Source organism: Podarcis melisellensis, assembly GCF_964234715.1.
Source record: "Podarcis melisellensis genome assembly, chromosome: 9".
Taxonomy (NCBI): Eukaryota; Metazoa; Chordata; class Lepidosauria; order Squamata; family Lacertidae; genus Podarcis; species Podarcis melisellensis.
In genome coordinates this window covers 78,499,407-78,517,532 of record NC_138541.1, presented here as the reverse complement: position 1 = coordinate 78,517,532, position 18,126 = coordinate 78,499,407, and the positions used below count along the sequence as shown (strand labels likewise).

Here is an 18,126-nt window from a genome sequence, read left to right as displayed (position 1 = left end):
AAGAGGCTGACTGGATCAAGTCCAGGGCCCATTGGGCCAGCATCCTGCTCCCACAGCCTGATGCTCTTATGGGAAACCCTTAAGCAGGAGATAAGCACAACACAACTCTCCCCACCTGGGATTCCCAGCAACTGGTATGCGGAATCAGAGGCGTCAACTCCCTGGGGCCCTGGGTGCCCAAGCACCCACAAATTCTGCTGCTAGGACCATGCACACTGCATAGCACCCAAGGCCCTGGGTACCCACAGTTGCAGGGCCAAGCTGGCACTCCATTTGGAATTATAATGCATCCGAGAGTGGAGGGAGAACCTGGCCATTGTGCCTAGAATTAGGTTACCAGACATCCCCGTTTCCCATGGACAGTCCCTGGATTTACAAATCAGTCCCCATACAAAAGCCATTGAAGTTGAAAAGTGTCCCTGGATTCATTGAAAAAAAATCTGGTAACCTTAGCCTAGAAGCCAGTGATATCCCAGTCCTCCTTCAATTTGTCTAATCCTCTTTTAAAGCTATCCCTGTTTCTGCCTCATGTGGGAACAAATTCCATGGTTGGTTGGTTTGTGTGCTCGTTTGTGAGCTGCAAGGATACCACACCCAACAAGTGTCCCAGAAAAAAACAGGACACCCCATTTTTTCATATGAGATTGTGGCAAAGAAAGTGCCTTATTGGCGGGGGGGGGGGGGGAGAGAGATCGCAGTATGGGCCACGTGACTTGCCTGGGAGCGTGTGTTGGAAGACGCACATCCCAGGTTTTTATATGGAAAAAATGGACTATGTGATATTCTACCTTTTTCTCCATGGAGTTCAAGGTGGCTTACATGATTCTCCCCCTTCTCAGTGACTGGCTCAAGATCACACCCAGTGAACTTCATGGCTGAATTCAAAACCTGGTTTTCTTGGTCTTAGTCTGATACTCTAATCACTACACCACAGTGGCTTGCACTGTGTGAAGAAGTAATTTTGTCTATCCCAAATCTTCCACTATCCAGCTTCATGGCCTCAAGTTATTATCTTGTGCTCAGGAGAGGGCACATATTGGTTTTATCCAACTCCAGAAAAGTATACTGAATTTAAATGCTTTTAACTACACTTTTGTATCTTGGCTAGATGGGGATAGGGTTGCTACTAAATCGTTCATAACTTACAGTGGTGTAGTAACAATGTGAATGTGTTGCCTGTCCAGAGGCAACCAAGAAATCTACCTGCACTAAGAGAGGAAGGGATGCATAACTGAGGCAACAGCAGCAGACCAGTGTAATGTCAGCTGTGCTCATGGGCTTGCCAGCATTTTGCTCCCAGGGTTCTTGTATGATTCATGAGCATCATTAGATACTTTCAGGTACTTCTACCTCTTATATGGAGCTGCAATGATGGGGAGAGCTGCACCTATTACCAGTGGTGGCTGGTGTTCAGTGAGACTGGTAGGGCATCGAGCAGGAGGCCAACAGTAGGTGGCGCCAGAGCTGATGACAGGCAGAGCCAACTAATTTTCTTTTTGTCTTCTACCTCTTCCCTGCTGAGTTCTACATGGGTTACATGGAGACTGAGCAAGTTGCCAGGTTGGATGTTGGAAGGCAGGAAGGTGGGAGCTGAAGGGTGATGGAGAATTGCCCCATTTGCCCTAGTGGACCAGCTTCCAATGCCCATTGCTTTGTTTTGTGCTGCCGCTTTCAGAGGCATGGAAGCTCTTTGAGAGTAATAAGGTTGTCATCACCATTTCTGTGGACTGCCACACTGCATCGTCAGGTCGGTTGTGTGCAGTTTATGCAACCTGTCTTTCTCTTGTTAATAGAAATCCAGAAAAGAAAGGAAGCTGTGTTGGTCCATTAGAAGAATTTCAAATTTCACAGTTTGGGAATATTCATGTTAGGTCCAAACTAGCATGCAAGCCTTGGAGTTCGCCAGAATTCAACATACAGCTTGATTTAAAAGTTCTGAACAATGCAAAGGCCTTAAGCTGAGGTTTTTTGCATTCTCCAAATCCAAGTTTCAATCTGTTTTTAGTTTATTGTTATTTTAACTTTTTGAAAGCCCTAAATGATTGACGTTAATTGTACTTATTGATGATTTTATGGTTTTACCTTTTTGTAAACTGCTTTAGTTGCTTTTTTACAATCAAGCAGGGGCAGCAAAGGATGTCCACCACTTGTATGGGCAAAAACTATGGCTTAGGAATGGGACCAAACTGATTTTCTTAACTGGACCAAAGGACTGGATTGGTCAACTTCATGCAGGGGTTGTCATTCTTCATTGTTGGGAAATGTTTTGGCATCAGAGATCAGAATGGATACTTCTGTGAGCTTTTGTTTTTAGTTTTATTATGACTCACGACTCAAAAGATTGATGATTTCTCTAATAATGTCCTGCATTTTTCGATGGGGTAAGATACAGGCCTGATCTTTGTCTATATAATTAGGAGGCACTTTGTTTAGTCTTGTTGCAAAAATTGCAGTAAATATTTTACAAGCATTGTTCAATAATGATACAGGCCTGTAAGAAAAGGCAGTTGATGGATCTTTTGTTCGCTTTTGCTATTACCACAATACCGGCTGTCTTCCAGGATTTTGGGATGTTTCCAGTACGGAACATTAGTTCATTACATCAGTTAGTGGCTTGGCACTATTATAACAGTTGTTCTGCACAAGTAGGTTATTCTTTGTACAATCAACTTTTTCTTTTAATGGTTCTTGTATTTCCTCCATTGTTATTACTTTTCTAGTTCCTTAGAGTTAATAATAATCACACCTCCCTAGTCAACCACTTTGATGACATATCTTGCCTGATCTTTTGCAGGTTCTTGCAAAACCAATTATTTATTTAAAATATTTACAGCGCGCCTTTGTGAGGAAAACTCACTCGAGGTGGCTTTTACAATAACACTTAACAATCAAAGAGATTATACAAAACTTCCCATGAAACTCACAACACAGTAATAAAACCAACAATAATAAATCCAGCCTATAAGCTAAAACATATCCCCCCACTACAAGACCATCACAATACCTTCAACCTATCATCATTGAAGATGGATCCCAGGGATGGTGAGACCTCCTAGTAACCCTCTTGACCAACAGTGAGGAACTTCTAGTTGACAGACCTAGTTTGATCTAGCAGATCCCATTTGACCTCAGCAGGCCTCTCCATATTATTTTGGGGAATGCAAATTAGGTAAGTTCATATTTACATGCAAATCATGCTGAATTTCTTCCCCAGCCCTATTGAGAGACACCAGGGGTGAGGACTGCCACTCTCTCCAGGTGACTTTGCCTGTTTAAAAACACCAAAAAGTAGCAGCTTTCTTTTGCAAAAGTAAACCACAAGTGTAAAGTGAGTCCACAGTGTGGTGCAGAAGCAAAAAAAGCCAATGCTATTGAAGGCTGCAGCCACGGATGCCTAGTGTCCAGACAAGGGAAGTAATAGTACCACACTCTTCTGCCTTGGTCAGACCACATCTGGAGTCCGGTGTCCTATTCTGGGCACCACAATTGAAGGAGGGTGTTGACAAGCTGGAAGGTGTGCAGAGGAGGGTAACCAAGATCATCAAGGATCTGGAAACAAGTCTTATGAGGAGCAGTTGAAGGAGCTGGGTATGTTTAGCTTGACAAAGAGGAGACTGAAAGAAAATATGATAGCCGTCTTCAAATATCTCAGGGTTGTCATGTGGAAGATGATGATGATGATGATGATGATAATTTATACCCATCCCATCTGGCTGGGTTTCACCAGCCACTCTGGGCGGCTTCCAACAAAATATTAAAAACACGATAAAACACCAAACATTAAAAACTTCCCTAAAGATGGAGCAATCTTATTTTCTCCTACTCTGGAGGGTAGGATTCAAGGCAATGGCTTCAAGTTACAAGAAAGGAGATTCTGACAAAATATCAGGAAGAACCTTCTGACAGTAAGAACGTTTGACAGTGGAACTGTCTCCCTCAGGAGATCGTGGTCTCTCCTTCCTTGGAGGTTTTTAAGCAGAGGTTGGGTGGCCCTCGGTCACGGATGCTGGAGCTGAGATTCCTGCATGGCAGAGGGTTGGGCTGGATGATCCTCGGGGTCCCAACTCTGCAATTCTATGATTCTATCTATTTAGCAGTGGGATTCATTCTTCAGTGGGAAAAATCTGTCAAGATGCCAATCATGTGTCTAGAGAACATAAAATATTTCTATCCCACTTTACAATCACCTGGATTTCCAAGGTGGCTAACGATAGAGAAACATGAATCTCATCTGTATAAAGCACAGTGATGGACCCTGGCTCCGTTCAATGGCAGCAATAAGCAACAGATTGAAAGGGTGTTGGGTGTCTTTGGGTGGATGGGGGGGAGCAACAGTCTTGAATTGTTTTCTTTTAAAAACTTAATTGAGGAGGGGGTCAGGTAAGATATAAAGTGGCATTAAATGGTGGGCGTCAATTTCCCTTGAGAGGCCACCACTGCAGAGACATCCAAGGATATTCTTGTCATTGCTCTAAACCTGCTGTTCTACCCAGTGCTTTTTTTCTTAAAAAATGTTTAGGGGTACTCTCATTTTCCTACTCAGATTGAAATACTGACCCTTAATGGGGCCAAACTTGGATTCACAAAATGTTTAGGGGTATGCGTCCCCCTGCATCGCCTCAGAAAATCCCCACTGGTTCTACCTGTGACATGCATTACGGTGAGCTCTGGGGGTTGTCACCCCAGTCGATTCTCAAACACAGGACACAGAAGAAGAACCAAGTTCCTTCTGCCTCCATCCTGGAGAAAAATGGTAGCTCTGTGGCAGAGCTTCTCTTTTGCATACAGAAGGTCCCAGGTTTATTCCCGGCATCTCCAGGTAAGGACTGGGAAAGACTCCTTTCTGAAACCTGGAATGCTGCTGCCTGTCAGTGTAGACCTCATTGATCTCGAGGGAGCAATGGTCTGAATTAGTAGAAGGCAGCCTCCTACATTTCTCCCCTTTCAGATCCTTTCCACCACACACACAAACCCTGTGGTGCGGGGCGGGGGAGAGAACTGTGGGGAAATCATTTCCAGAGGACTTGTCTGAGGAGAATTAAGGCCTGTGAGCTACAGACTCTCCTCACAAGCCTTGGCACAGGGCAGAGCCTGCCAAGCCGAGTGCCTTTCCACTCTGCTGCTCACGCAGGCACTGCGAGCCCGAGGGGGAAATCTCAGCTTGGCCCTCCACCACTTTCATTTTCTCCTTTACAAGCATATTAGTGGAAGCTGGAAGGCGCTGAAGGCTGAGGCACGTGAGAGGAGCAGCAAGCTGATTATGCTGCTAAATAAAAATTAGGTTTAAGGCACAGCATTATTATCTGTTTGCAATTAGGGTGGTTTTGGGGCGTTGCATTAAGTACCTCTTTTATTTGATCTTAAATGGCAGCATTGTTTTCTTGAAATACTTGGCCCTGGGACGTTACAGTGGAGGGGTGGGGTACGGAATCCCAGAGATACATACCAAATAAATAGAGCAAATGTTTTCTTCCTCTCCATCCTCACAATGCTCCTTGCTGACTCCATGGTTTGTTTTCTTCCTCTTTTGCTTCTTTTCCAAGGCCCTCCTTTCTGTCTTACACAGGGCCGGACCATCCATCCATCTAGCCTGGGGCTGTCTGACTCGAAGGAGCTCTATGGTATCATGGACCAGAAAGAGAGAGATTTTAAAATGGAGGTGCTGGGGGTTGGATCTTTTGTATACAGAGCTTGTGCCTTTCCACCATGGTCCCTTCCCACAGTCACCATTTGAACTGTAAGCTCCTTGAGGCAGGTCACTGTGTTACAGCAGTGGGAGAATGTGCTTCAGCTCAAGGGTCACATTATCTTCTGGACAGCCTTCCAGCGGCTGAATGCCAGTAGTGGGAGGAGCCAGGGGTAAATTGGGGGGGGGGGAATAAATCGTATATTTCCACAGTAGAATGGTTTCTGCACACCCACCCACCCACCCAATCCATTGAGCAAGGGCACATTCCAGCCAGGCAAAGACACTCAGGGAAGGTGCAAGCAGGTTGGGCAAGGGGTGTGGCTAAACCAGGGGTCTGACCTGGAGAAAGTCCCAAGTGCCAGAGAGAAAAGCCTGGAGGGCTACATTTCTTCCCTGATTCTGAAATTCCCCATCTCTCACAGCCACCCGGAGTCATCCATGGTATAATTTTGCTTTTCTGCATCTGGGACAATTTCTAGAACAGGATTGCAACACCTTATTGTTAGTCTACCTGTCTTGGAATTTTTTCTTTTTCTTTTTTGACTGCAAAAATAAGTTATGCAGCTTGGTTCCTCCACACTCATACCTCTTGCCAATGAATTTTTTTGCTATTCTGCTCAGGGTGCTTCTCTTAAAAAGAAGGAACAAAACAAACCCAGAAAACACCAGCAACAGCAAAAGGAAAAGGAACAGATAATGTCCAGAAGGTTATTTGGCAGAATAAGGATCTGCTCTCATCCATGTTTCCTCCATCATTCCACATGTCAGTGTCAGCTCTCAGCAATAATACTTACCTTTTGTTACCTTGTTAACTGCTGGGCCATGGAGCAGCCGATGGGGGGGGGGAGGCAAAATTCATCAAGAGGATTTCCCAATGGCCATCTGCCTGGGGAAGCCAGCAGGACTGAGAGAGGGACATATTTACAGCCCAGTTGTGATCATTCAGGCACCTACAGTACATCCCTTGGATCTGGAAACAGAAGTCTGATAGTAGGGGAGGGGAACCATAGGCCCTGCAGGCCACAGAATGTGGCCGTCTGGACTCCCCCCAGGCCACAGCCCTTATCCCCAGGCTATGCCCCCCCCCATCAATCCTGCTCTTTCCCCCTTTTCTGCCTTCCCCTGGTGGAATCTTCTTTATTCATTCATTTTATTCATCCCTCTCCGGCTCCCCCTTTTGCCCCACAATGACCCTGTAAGGTAGGTTCAGCTATAAGTCTGTGACAGTGTCCCAGGGCTACCCAGCAAGATCCGAGGCTGAGTGAAGATTTGAAGAGGGTCTCGCAGAACCTGGCCCAGGAGTCTAAGCACAGCACCCCAGCTGGTTCTTTGTCTCCAAACTGTGATGATGCCTCTTGCTTCCCTGGAAGAGTGTTTGTTTGTTTTTGTGTGAGAGACTTTTGCATGGCTGGAATGCCAAGGTAAAAGTCATGTCCATTTACCTCTGGCCATGCGGCCCCCAGAAGGTAGCCTGTGGCACTCGTTCTGAAAAGGTTTCTCCAGGCCATCCTTTTGCATGCATGGTGTGTCGGCTGTTTGTCCTCTCCTAATTTCATTGTCCCATTCATTTTCATCACAAAGGCATCTTCAATTATTCATTCATTGCAAGCCCATTGGTTCTGCTCCCCATTCATTTAGACTTGTTCCTTACATTTGCTTTCCTTCTTTTTCGGGTAGTTCTGCTGCTGCTGCTGTATGTAGCAGCAGAGCCGGTTCCAGCAGCTATTCCTGTCACCTGCCATATCATTTCCCCAGGATGTTGCACTCTTCCAGCATGACACCTCAGGTCCACTGGCAAAATAAAATGGTGACCAGAGTCCAAACATTTACAACCATCCCACACCAAGAGACTTTGGCAATATCTCAAGAGGTGGCCGAAACTATGTCAAAAAATAGACAAAGTCATGCCAAAGTGATGCTTCTGCCTGCCATATTGATTCAAAATGGCACCGAGTCTTCAAACAGCAACAATGTCTGGGGACCCTGGTGCCAAGTTTGCTGATCATCTCTCCAGAGGCATCCAAATCTATAGAAGCCAAACCGATACAGTGGTGGAGCATATACTCCTGCCCCGAGGGGTGTGTGGTGTGGAGGAAGCCTGTTGCCCCTGACCTGGCCAGGCACGAGTATGCTGCCTAGACAGCACCCTTGCGTGGTGTCACCGAGGAGAGGCATGTCAACACTGCTGCACTCCTCTCTCTGCCCCTGGGTCAGGCTGCTTGTGCCAGTGGGTGGGCATTCGCATGCTGGGTGGAGCGTAGAAGGTGATGCTCTTCAGCCTCTGAACTCACCCAGCCGTGTGCACCTGGGGCAACGGCCCCCCGGGTACCCCCCACGCTACAGCATTGAACGCACAGACAACCCATTTCCCAAAATATATAGTAGATAGCCTGGCAGCCATGTAATTTGCCGCCCCTAAAACACACACACACACCTAAATATGCACTATCCCAGTGGTGTGAATCCCAAACTTGGTTGGGAACACTGTGCTTTTAAAAATCAAATACTTTGCCAAGAAAGGTGATTTTTTTTTTAATATGTTATGTAAATCAACTCTGTTCGCATGTGTCAGGGGCTCAGGAGCAGAGGCACAGGGGAGAGAGGAAATGGAGAGCGAAGGGGAAGAATCTGAGGGCAGCGTAGGGGAGTATGACAGTGACCCGAGAGATTCCATGAGCTTCTCCAGCGAATCAGAAGATTCCCAGAAGGGGGCGCCGATGGCCAGGGCAAGGGGGGTCCCAGTGGGGACGCACCAGAAGCAAGGGGCCAGCGGGGACTCCCAAAGCAGCAGCGGGAGATCAGGACCAGCTTCCCCACCAGAGCGTAGGGGGGGGGAAGAGTCCCATGTATCAGGGCCAGCGTCTCCTCCAGCAGGGAGAGAAGATGAGTCAGGGCTGACCACGCCTCTATCGGAGAGTGGGGGAACGAAGGGGAAGTCAGGTCCAGCTAGCCTCCCCGAAGGGGGAAGCAGTGACAGGAGCAGTGTAACGGTCAGGAGGAAGGTTGCCGGCTGGGCGCGCGCGCCAAGTTCGAATGTACAGGCGCGCGGGACAGCAGAAAACCCGGATTGGGAACCAGGTCCTAAAGCCCGCCGGAGGCAGGGGGAAGACTCAGGGGACTCAGCGTCAGAAGAGTCTAGAAAGGGCAAGACCCCAGCGGACAGGCGGAACCAGAGGAGGAAAGAGCAAAGGAAGAGGTGGAGCAAGGCTAGAGTCTTAAACTGGTGTCTGGGGGGAGGAGATTCAGACGGAGCTTCAGCGGTCTAGAGTTTGAGACGTAGAGCTGCGCGCTGCAGCTTTGAAAGTGAAACTGAACTTCAATAAAGACTTTTGTATATAACAACGAACTGGCGTTGGTCCTTTGTGAGCTGGGACCTCGGGCAGCTCTGACAGCATGTAATTTCAATTCGTTGCTTAAGTCCTGCTTTTGCTCACTGTTGGCCTGAGCACAGAAAAGTCCTGCTGAGTCTTCACACCTTCTTGGCTACATGAGACCCTGGATCTCTTTCCGCCACCCACTTGTGAATCAAAAAGCAGCAAGCAGCAGGAAGTTAATTTGGAGCAGACCAATGGTAGGAAAAGAAGCAAACACTTGGTCTTTTATTCCCAATGTCAGTGCCGCAAAAAGAAAAGAAAAGAAAATGGAAAGGCGGATCACAGAACTCCTCATCACATCTCCTTTGAATGTAAAACTTCCTTAACAACTTGGGATAGAAAAAACCAGGGGTGAAAATGGACTGAGAACCTATAAATAAACATGGGTAACGATTTTATAATGGGACAATTAATCAACTTCTTTCTGTTTATTTTTGGTCATTTTATGGATGTCCTTTATGAATCCCCAGCAGGCATTGGGCAGAAGCGAGGGGGGCACAAATAGGACAAGGAGAAGCCTTTCTTTTTGAGTTTTCCTGTTCCAGCCTTCCAAGACAGCTGAGCGGTGGGTGGTGCAAGCAGTCTGGAAAGCTGATTAAAACTTAGAAACTGGGCCGGGCAGGGGGCAATCTAAAATTAAGAGTTCTTATTTATAGTTGATGCACCATTTGTCTTTTGACTTCCCTGCTGCAAATGGATCAGAGCCCGGTGGGCTAATGGCTTCATTAAAGGCTGGGCATATAAACAGCCCCTCACTTTTCTTGGGGCTTCAACAGGCAGCCGTTGTGGGAGGGAACTGCCATAGGCATGTTGGCCGAGTGGAAATTTCATTTTCTCTATTTATTTGGAGCTATTATTTTGTTAACCTTCCCAATGTTACTCAGTGATCTTCATGTGGCCAAGTGGGGATTTGAACCCTTGTCTCCCAGGTCGTAGTCCAACACTCGAGCCACTACACTATGCTTGCCCCCCACTTGTGAAAAACCTACTAGTAAATGTAAATAAACAATTACTACTAATAATAATGATGATAATTATTATGAATAGTCCTTATAGAATCATAGGATTGTAGAGCTGGAAGTGATCCCAAGGGTCATCTAGGAACAGAAAGATGCTGTCTCTGCTTTAGGGTCCAGGACTCCACGGGGCCTTTGCAGAACCACTAGTGATTTCTTAGCCAACTGTGCTGTCCCAATGAGGCCCATGAAATCCAATATGATGTAGTGGATAAAGCAGGGATGGCCGACCACCGGCCCTGGTACCAGATAAGCCCCTCCCAAGACCCATACATTTTGCTGGTGATGGTATTGCAAAAATAGCATTCAATACAGGCGGCAAGATAGAGAAGTTTAAACTTCTTCACCCTGTTCAGGGTCCCCATAGGGAGGTCAACTGAGCACTCACCTGAGTTTTGTAGAGACATAATGAACCTTCCTTTTCAGCTGTGTTCTTTGTGAGGGTGGGCAAGAATATGAGGTGGCCACACAACAGTGGTGTGGGGCTCCAATGGTTAGCCTCAGGCCAAAAAAAGGTTGGGCACCTCTGGGGTAGGGAAACAAGGGTTCAAATCTCATTTCTTCCATGAAACTCATAGAGGGACCTCAGCCTAGCCTGCCTCACAGGGCTGTTGTTTATGTCGGGAGTGAGCATGGCAAGGTTGAGCTAAAGGAATGGGTTTCTGTGCAGTCAGTTTAAAACTGACTCAACCCCCCCCCCTTTTCTTCTTAGCATTTCTAAAGTGCTTTAACTTAAGCTGTTGAGCAAATGCATAACAAGAACACAGCTGCATAAACAAGGCTCTCTCCTTTATCAGTCTATGACGATAAGGATGGCCTTGTCCACTCCATAGTGGAACGGGGATCACACTCTAGGTCTTATCTTACCACAACCCTGATGCACAGACCTAAGTCCGGGAACAAAGCCAGAGTGTGTTCTCGGAGATGATGACCTCTTCCTCCAAGATAAGAGTAGGAAGAGGAAGATCCTTTTATGGTCAGAAGTACAGGAAGGAATACCCTTTTATGATTAAGAATACCAGAGCAGGAACATATGTGATGTCAACCTGCGTACATAGCCTGATGTGGTTGGATTCCTGGGGAAGGAGGGAGAGGGTACCTGGAGGATATATATACTGCATGAAACTTCTCATTTCTTTGGACCTGCTGTGGACTCACCATGCAAGTGCCTTCTGCTATCCGGAGAGCAGAATAAACTCTTTCTTTGAACCAACCTCAGTGTCATTTGACTTCCTCCTGTCCTGGAGCAATGCAGACCCAATCGGTGAACTCCATTAAAGCTACAGAGCCATTGTGGGGAAAGGGGAGGTCTGAGGAGAAAGCTGAAGACAGAGTGGTGGCAGCCCACAGCTGCTCTCAAAGAGAGGCCTGACCATAATGGAGAGTGAAATAGAATGGGTAGAGAGTCATTTGACGGCGCAACTCCAACGCTACAATTTTGTGATTCTATGACTATAAAAACTAAACCAAAGCAAACCAAGGCTGGCATGGAATATTGCATTCAGAAGATTTTTTTTTTTTTTACAAAGCTAGTTTTCAGGATATTTGTGATGAGATGCAGACAGGTAAAAGGGATGTGGGTGGTGCTGTAAGTTAAACCATAGAGCCTAGGACTCGCCGATCAGAAGGTTAGCGGTTCAAATCCCCGCAACGGGGTGAGCTCCCATTGCTTGGTCCCTGCTCCTGCCAACCTAGCAGTTCAAAAGCACGTCAAAGTGCAAGTAGATAAATAGGTACCGCTGTGGCGGGAAGGTTAACGGCATTTCCGTGCACTGCTCTGGTTCGCCAGAAGCGGCTTAGTCATGCTGGCCACATGACCCGGAAGCTGTACGCCGGCTCCCTCAGCCAATAAAGCGAGATGAGCGCCGCAACCCCAGAGTTGGCCACGACTGGACTTATCCATCAGGGCTCCCTTTACCAACAGGTAAATGGAGAGTACCATAATAAGAAATGGTAATAAACGGTGTGGTGCACCTCGCTTGCAAAATATCTCTGGGGCCCAAGCCTGGGCAATGTGCCTGGAAGTCCTGGGCTGCCCGGATGACAAGACCTGCCTCTCGGCTTCGCTGATGGGGTCCAAAGGAAAGCAGAGCAAGACGTTTGGCTGCAGGAAGGAGATGTACAAGCAGGAGTCTAGGAAAGGGGGGTAGGGGTCTGCCCCGGGTGCCACCATGGAGGGGGGTGACAAATTATCAAGGAACAACTACTGCCTTACTAGGGCAGTTCATAAAAAAAAACCTTTTTTAAAAAATGCCTGCTCCAAAGGTCTTATCTTACTACACTAGGGATTATATAGCTATATGTGAAATTTCATGCATATCAGTTAATATCTTGACCCTCCTCCACGTAAGTAGCTGTTTACTTGGCCGTTTCCCTATGTTGTGAAGGCTGAAATTTCCATTCAGTGGAGCAGGGTCAAAAAAAGTTTTTTTATGACCCGTCCTACTGCCCACCCTCTGCTTGGTTTCCCAGGTCCTGGAAAGTCGGCCTAGGGGAAGAAAATGAGACGCCGCCAAGTAGACTGGGCCTTGCCTTGCCTTCGCCCCCTCCTGCCTGCAGCCGATTGGCCAGCTGGGTTGGGGGCGGGGCGAAGGCAAGGCAAGGCCCAGTCTCCTCGGCCTCCTTTTCTTCCCCTGGGCCGACTTTCTGGGCTGCCGAGGAGGCCTGCCATGGCCGCTGCCTGTCCTGCGCACCCCCTTTGGGCCCACCCCCCTCCGAAAAACCTTTCCTGCCCCAAAAGTGGAGTGTGCTGGACAACGGCAGCGCTGCTGCCCTGTTTTGCCCGCGTGTGGCGCCGGGAGGAGCAGCTTGGCAGGCCGGCCTCCCCTTTGCCCCCAGCCTAGGACACCCTCCCCCCCAAAAAGCAGTTGTGTAATTAAAAGAAGGTGAGAAAAAGCAGCAAAGCTATTCTGTGGCTAATTGACCAATTAGGGTCTATTAATGAAGTTCACACTTTTGACAACCAGTCTGATGTTTTTTCAGAAAAATATTCCTAGACACAAGACTTTTATTTTTTGTTTTTTAAGCCCTTTCAGTCTCCCATCTCAAGGCTAAGTACAGCAAACTGTACATTCCCACCCCTCTCCCCAAGGCTGGATTTTATTTACTTTTGTGTGCTGGTGTATCTGTGTTTCCCTTGTATCTATTAGGGACTATTCTCTCTCCTTTGATATCTATGCTACTGATTACTTCTGCCGTTTTAATTTTAGAGAAAGTTTTTAATTTAAAAAGGATCTGTACTATAGAATAACAGTGGTAACAATACATTGAAGACAAGTAAAATCTTTTGGGGAGGGTGGTCCCAGAGCCCTGGTGCCACCACCCCAGAGAGGATAGAGGTCTTTCTCTCTATCTGAGCTGGATCCCTGCCTGTTACGTTACATGCCGGGAAACTGCATGTAAAGTCTTTAGGTTGTTCCTGCGCGCGCCTGACAAATCTGCCCCATTGTCAAAATTTATTTTCCCCACCACCTCCAGTCTCCGTTGTTGTGTGTCCTGGCTGAGGGGGAAAACAAAAGACGGATGGCCATCGGTCAGGGATGGTCTAGTTGAGATTCCTTCATTGCCCCAGGGGTTTGGCTAGATGACCCTCAGGGGTCCCTTCCAACTCTACAATTCTCTGGATGCAAGGGGTGCATAGGATTGCACCGTCGGCTCAAGAATAAGTCCCACTGATCATGATGAGACTAGATTGCTGCTGTGCAGTCCTGTTTTTTTAAATAACCCTTTTGCTTTTCAGATAATACAGAGCATGGTGAAATCACAATAAATAAAACCTCCCCTTCAGTAGTTTCAAGCACCACTACTGGTTCCACATAACATCTGTACTGCATTGTTTACTGTGACAGCACCTGCACTTTGGAACTCCCCGCCTCTTGCAACAAAGCACATGCCTTTGCTAGACTCTTTTCAGGCACCTGCTAAAAGCATTATTCTTTAGGCAAGCATACCTAGCTGCTTAGGAAGTAGAAGTAATTTTAATCTTAATATTTTAGCTTTTGTATGTTTTAAAGTAGGATTTTTAATTTTTCTTGATTTTACTGGTTTTTTGGGTTTTTTCTTTTTCTTTTTGTAAACCACTTTGCAGGTTTTTAAAAATACATTTTATTAAATAAATAAACAATAAATATAAATAAAATAACACAAGCCAAAACACAATCCATTCGGTAGATTTAAGTATCTGTCCGCAGTCGCCTACTTGTTATCAGAGGCCCAGAATCCACATTCCTTTCTAAGAAAACATGAAATAATGTAAAACCATTTTTGCAGGCAATTTTTTTTTAAAATTAATGTGTATGTATATGTGGGGGGGGGGGTGACAAGAAATTTTCCGCACCAGGTACCACCTGACCTTCCTCTGTGTACAAGGAGCCATCCCACTGTCTTAGGGACTCCGCTCTGGATTTGTACAGGGTTTATTTAAGGAGTAATGCCTTTTCTTCTGCTGAAAATATCCCACAAGGCAGCAAAGGTTTAAGATCAGAGTTTTCCTTCTCCTAGAGGACTACTTTCCCAGGTGGATGAGTCCCATCTGCCCCTCACTTCCCTCTGCAGGACATGGAGAAACCCCCATTGGACCCACTATTGGTCTGATCCGCTCCATCCTCCAGAGCCTGTCTTCACATGCAGGGGAAATACACTCTGGATTTCTGCAGGGTTTACTCTTTAGCCTTTTCTTCTCCGGAAGATGTCCTGCAAGGCAGTGGCTACTGATTTTTCCTCAGGGTTTACTCCCAGAGCCTTTCTTATGAATGAGTGTAGCCGCAACGCAGTGGAGGTTTAGAACAAGAATTTTCCCTCTCCAAAATCGGCCACCTTTCCAGGATAATGCAGTGACATAAACCTATGACTGAAACCATGAGAGGCTAAGGAGTACCAAGCGGGGGGGGGGGGCTCTCTGATTACATCAAGGAAAATGTTCAGCCAATTAGATGTAACTCACCTCAAATTTCTTGAGAGACTTGTGGAAGAGAGAAATGTATTTTTGTTTATGTATTCAATAAAATCCCAACAAACAGAGACAAAAATGGTCACCTTTGTTTTTCCTTTCAAAATATGGGTGCAGCAGGTGAGCTTTTCATATAATGCAATTTTCTCTATATTACTCCACCATAATGAATTTGAATAGATTTGTGGAATCCTGTGTTGAAGCCATCTGAGTTGATGGCCATTGTGGCTTTTTATACACTGTGAGAATAATTATCTTTTGTCTGTCTGTCCTGAATTTTCCAAATTTCAACATCATTGAATTTTCCTGGGTTTGAATATCATGAGAAAGAGACTTTCTCTCTCTCCTCAATGTATAATCTTTTGCACCTCTATCACGCCCCCTCCTTATTTTCCTACTATGATATTGACTGGCTGGCTCAGGATATTCTGGGGTATTAAGGACAAAGAGATAGGGTGAAGACAGGGCTGTGGAAGGCTTTGAAAATAACAGCACAGAACTGGTGCTTTAGTCATCTTTGTGCTAAAAATGACATTTTTGTAACACCAAGACTAGATGGTGCGGTGTGTGCCTTAATGCAACACAGCATTGCTATATAATCAAGATATCACAGCATCATAACGTTGCATGCTGGCTGAGAGGTCTCTCTCTCTCTCTCTCTCTCTCTCTCTCTCTCTGTCACACACACACACAGCACCATTTCATGATGGTGAAAGAATGACAAGGAAAGCCATGTGTTTGGTTTGTTTTCCCCATAATGTTAATTCAATTATTTCTGCTTCAATGAATGAAGAATTTGTTTAAAGAAGTACCAGTGATCCGCCTGCCTTATCATGTTTCCAGGCGGGCTTTGGATCTTCAGCAGCAATAGAAAGGCGCTGCATTGATGCTCAGATACACTACATTGCTCCACCTATTCCAGGGCTAAGCACTGAAAACAGGTTCCAGAATTAAGCCCTGAGAAGGCCATAGATGACCTGAAATTTCTTCATGGAACTTTCTAACCCCCAAGTGAAAGCTTTGGGGAGAGCAAAAAGTTTCATGAAATTGACTCCCGTTCTCTCTGTTGCCACCCATACTTGCTTTATGGTGCAGGCAGCAGCAGTTCCACTTCTAGAAGTCCTGTTGCCTGGTGGAGAAGACCTACCTTCCTTCCTTCCTTCCTTCCTTCCTTCCTTCCTTCCTTCCTTCCTTCCTTCCTTCCTTCCTTCCTTCCTTCCTTGAAAGGCTCCAGAGTCAGGGGCGTAGGAAGGGGGGTGCGGTCCACCTCGGGTGTCATCCTCGAGGGGTGTGACAAAATGGAACGCCATGGGGGCCTGGCCTGCAGTGTGTCTGAGCCACACATCTCTCCTAGGAATAACGTGGTGGCTTGGGGCCCCACACTGCCCGAAACGGCAGCATGGGGCTTGTGTCTGCTAGGCAGACTCCATGGGCAGCTCACCGCACCGCCCCCTGGGGTGGATTGCTGCAGTGCCCTGTGCCCAGATTGCCGCGGCACCCCTGTGGGAGGATCACCCCACCCCCGCCGCTCCGGATGCCAGAGCAGCTAGCTACACCCCTGTCCAGAGTGAAGGCACAATGCATTGCCATCTCTCTGACTTGGTTTCATGACACTTAGTTTACTGCCCTTGCTCTCACTTGACGTCATGACAATTCCATGATGCATCCAGAGTGAAGGCAATACTCCCTGCTTTTACTTGGGATATTTTCAAGTAAAAGAAAGGAAGAAGGGCTCCTTCAGGGCTCCAGCAGGGCTCCTGATGCTATGTTTGCGTGATACTGCCCTCTCTGCCAACATGCCCCTCCTCCTCCCCATAAGCAGCAGTGACTCACCTGATGGGAGGTCAGGAAAGGGCCTCCATCCCCCATGCCAGGGGTGTACAACCTGTGGCCCTCCAGATGTTTTTGGACTACACCTCCTATTAGCCACAGCCAGCATAGCTGTAATGGCCTGGGATTCGGATTCGGATGCTGAACCTGAGGAATCCCAGCCTGCACAGGATTCCCTGCCTCCAGAACCAGCTGAGCTGAGGCTGGGGCATGAGCCCGAAGGGTCCTCACCTGTGCTGGATCCTCAGGTGCAGACACCAGCTGAGTCTGCTCTGGCTCCTGAGGTGATGGAGAACCCATTGCCTGCAGGTGCTCCACTCTCAGCCCTGTCAGGGGAAGCTGAGGTTGCCTCTGGGTCGGGTAGCCCTCCAGCTTCTCCTGAGCTGCAGAGGCTCAGGGCAGAGAGGCGGAGGGAACTAAGTTCCCACAGGAGGAGTGCTCGCCTCCAGGCCAGGAGAGGCGAGTCACCTGAGGATCAGGGCCGCCCTGTGCCTCGGGGCAGATAAAAGCCAGTCAGCCTCAGTCCCAAGTTGCGGGAGCAATTTCATTGGTTGTCAGTTCTGCCTGATCCCTGTCGGAGCTCCTGACCTCACCACCTACCTGCCCTGCATCCAGCTTCAGCTTCTTTGGACTGCCTCCTTACTGCACCTTTGACCTCGGACCTCGCCTCTTGGTTAGCCCACGGGACTAGCACAATAGCCATTGATCAGGAAGGTGGGAGGTGTAGTCCAGAAACATCTGGAGGGCCACAGGTTGTGACCCTTGCCCCATGTCATCGTCAACAACAACTGGAAAGAAGGCCACCAGGAACTGAATGTGTGCTCACTGCCACTCTAAATCTTGCTCGTTTTGTTCACGCCCCTCCAAAATTGCCCCAATGCCAACCTGACTTTGTGTCATGCAAAGATGCACCAAATTTGTGTGTGTGTGTGTGTGTGCATGCAGATGCATTGGGGCTGGGTGGGGGTTTCAGCTCTGCTCTAGATAAGACCTTCTCCAGATTGAGCCATGGCTTTGGTGGTGATGTGCTGTGGGTATAACCTCACTTGGCGTTTATGTCTGTGCCATGAGATTTCATTCATTAATGCTTTGTGAAGTCTGCTGTGATTGTTGAATGGGGATTGCTATGTAGAGAATGATTAGAGGGCTGGAGAACCCTGCTTGCTGCAGGAGAGAGAATTCATCTCTGTCTTTTTAGTTTACCGGATAAAAAGGTGAAGAGGTGACTTAATGATGCTTCATCAGGGCCTTCCCAAGGAAGAAGAGTAT

At 47.2% G+C, this 18,126-nt stretch overlaps 1 protein-coding gene and 1 long non-coding RNA gene across 3 annotated transcripts in view; one reads left to right on the top strand and one right to left on the bottom strand.

Moving 5' to 3' along the window:
• The window catches only part of LINGO1 (leucine rich repeat and Ig domain containing 1), a 629,635-nt gene that overhangs the window by 420,466 nt on the left and 191,043 nt on the right, over positions 1 to 18,126 (top strand). The gene's annotated exons all lie outside the window — the stretch shown is intronic.
• LOC309378033 overlaps positions 1 to 18,126 on the bottom strand; it is a 99,234-nt gene that overhangs the window by 796 nt on the left and 80,312 nt on the right. The window contains exon 2 of the long non-coding RNA XR_014171802.1: positions 5,447 to 5,616. This is a non-coding gene — a long non-coding RNA (uncharacterized lncRNA). The remainder of the gene's footprint in view (positions 1 to 5,446; positions 5,617 to 18,126) is intronic.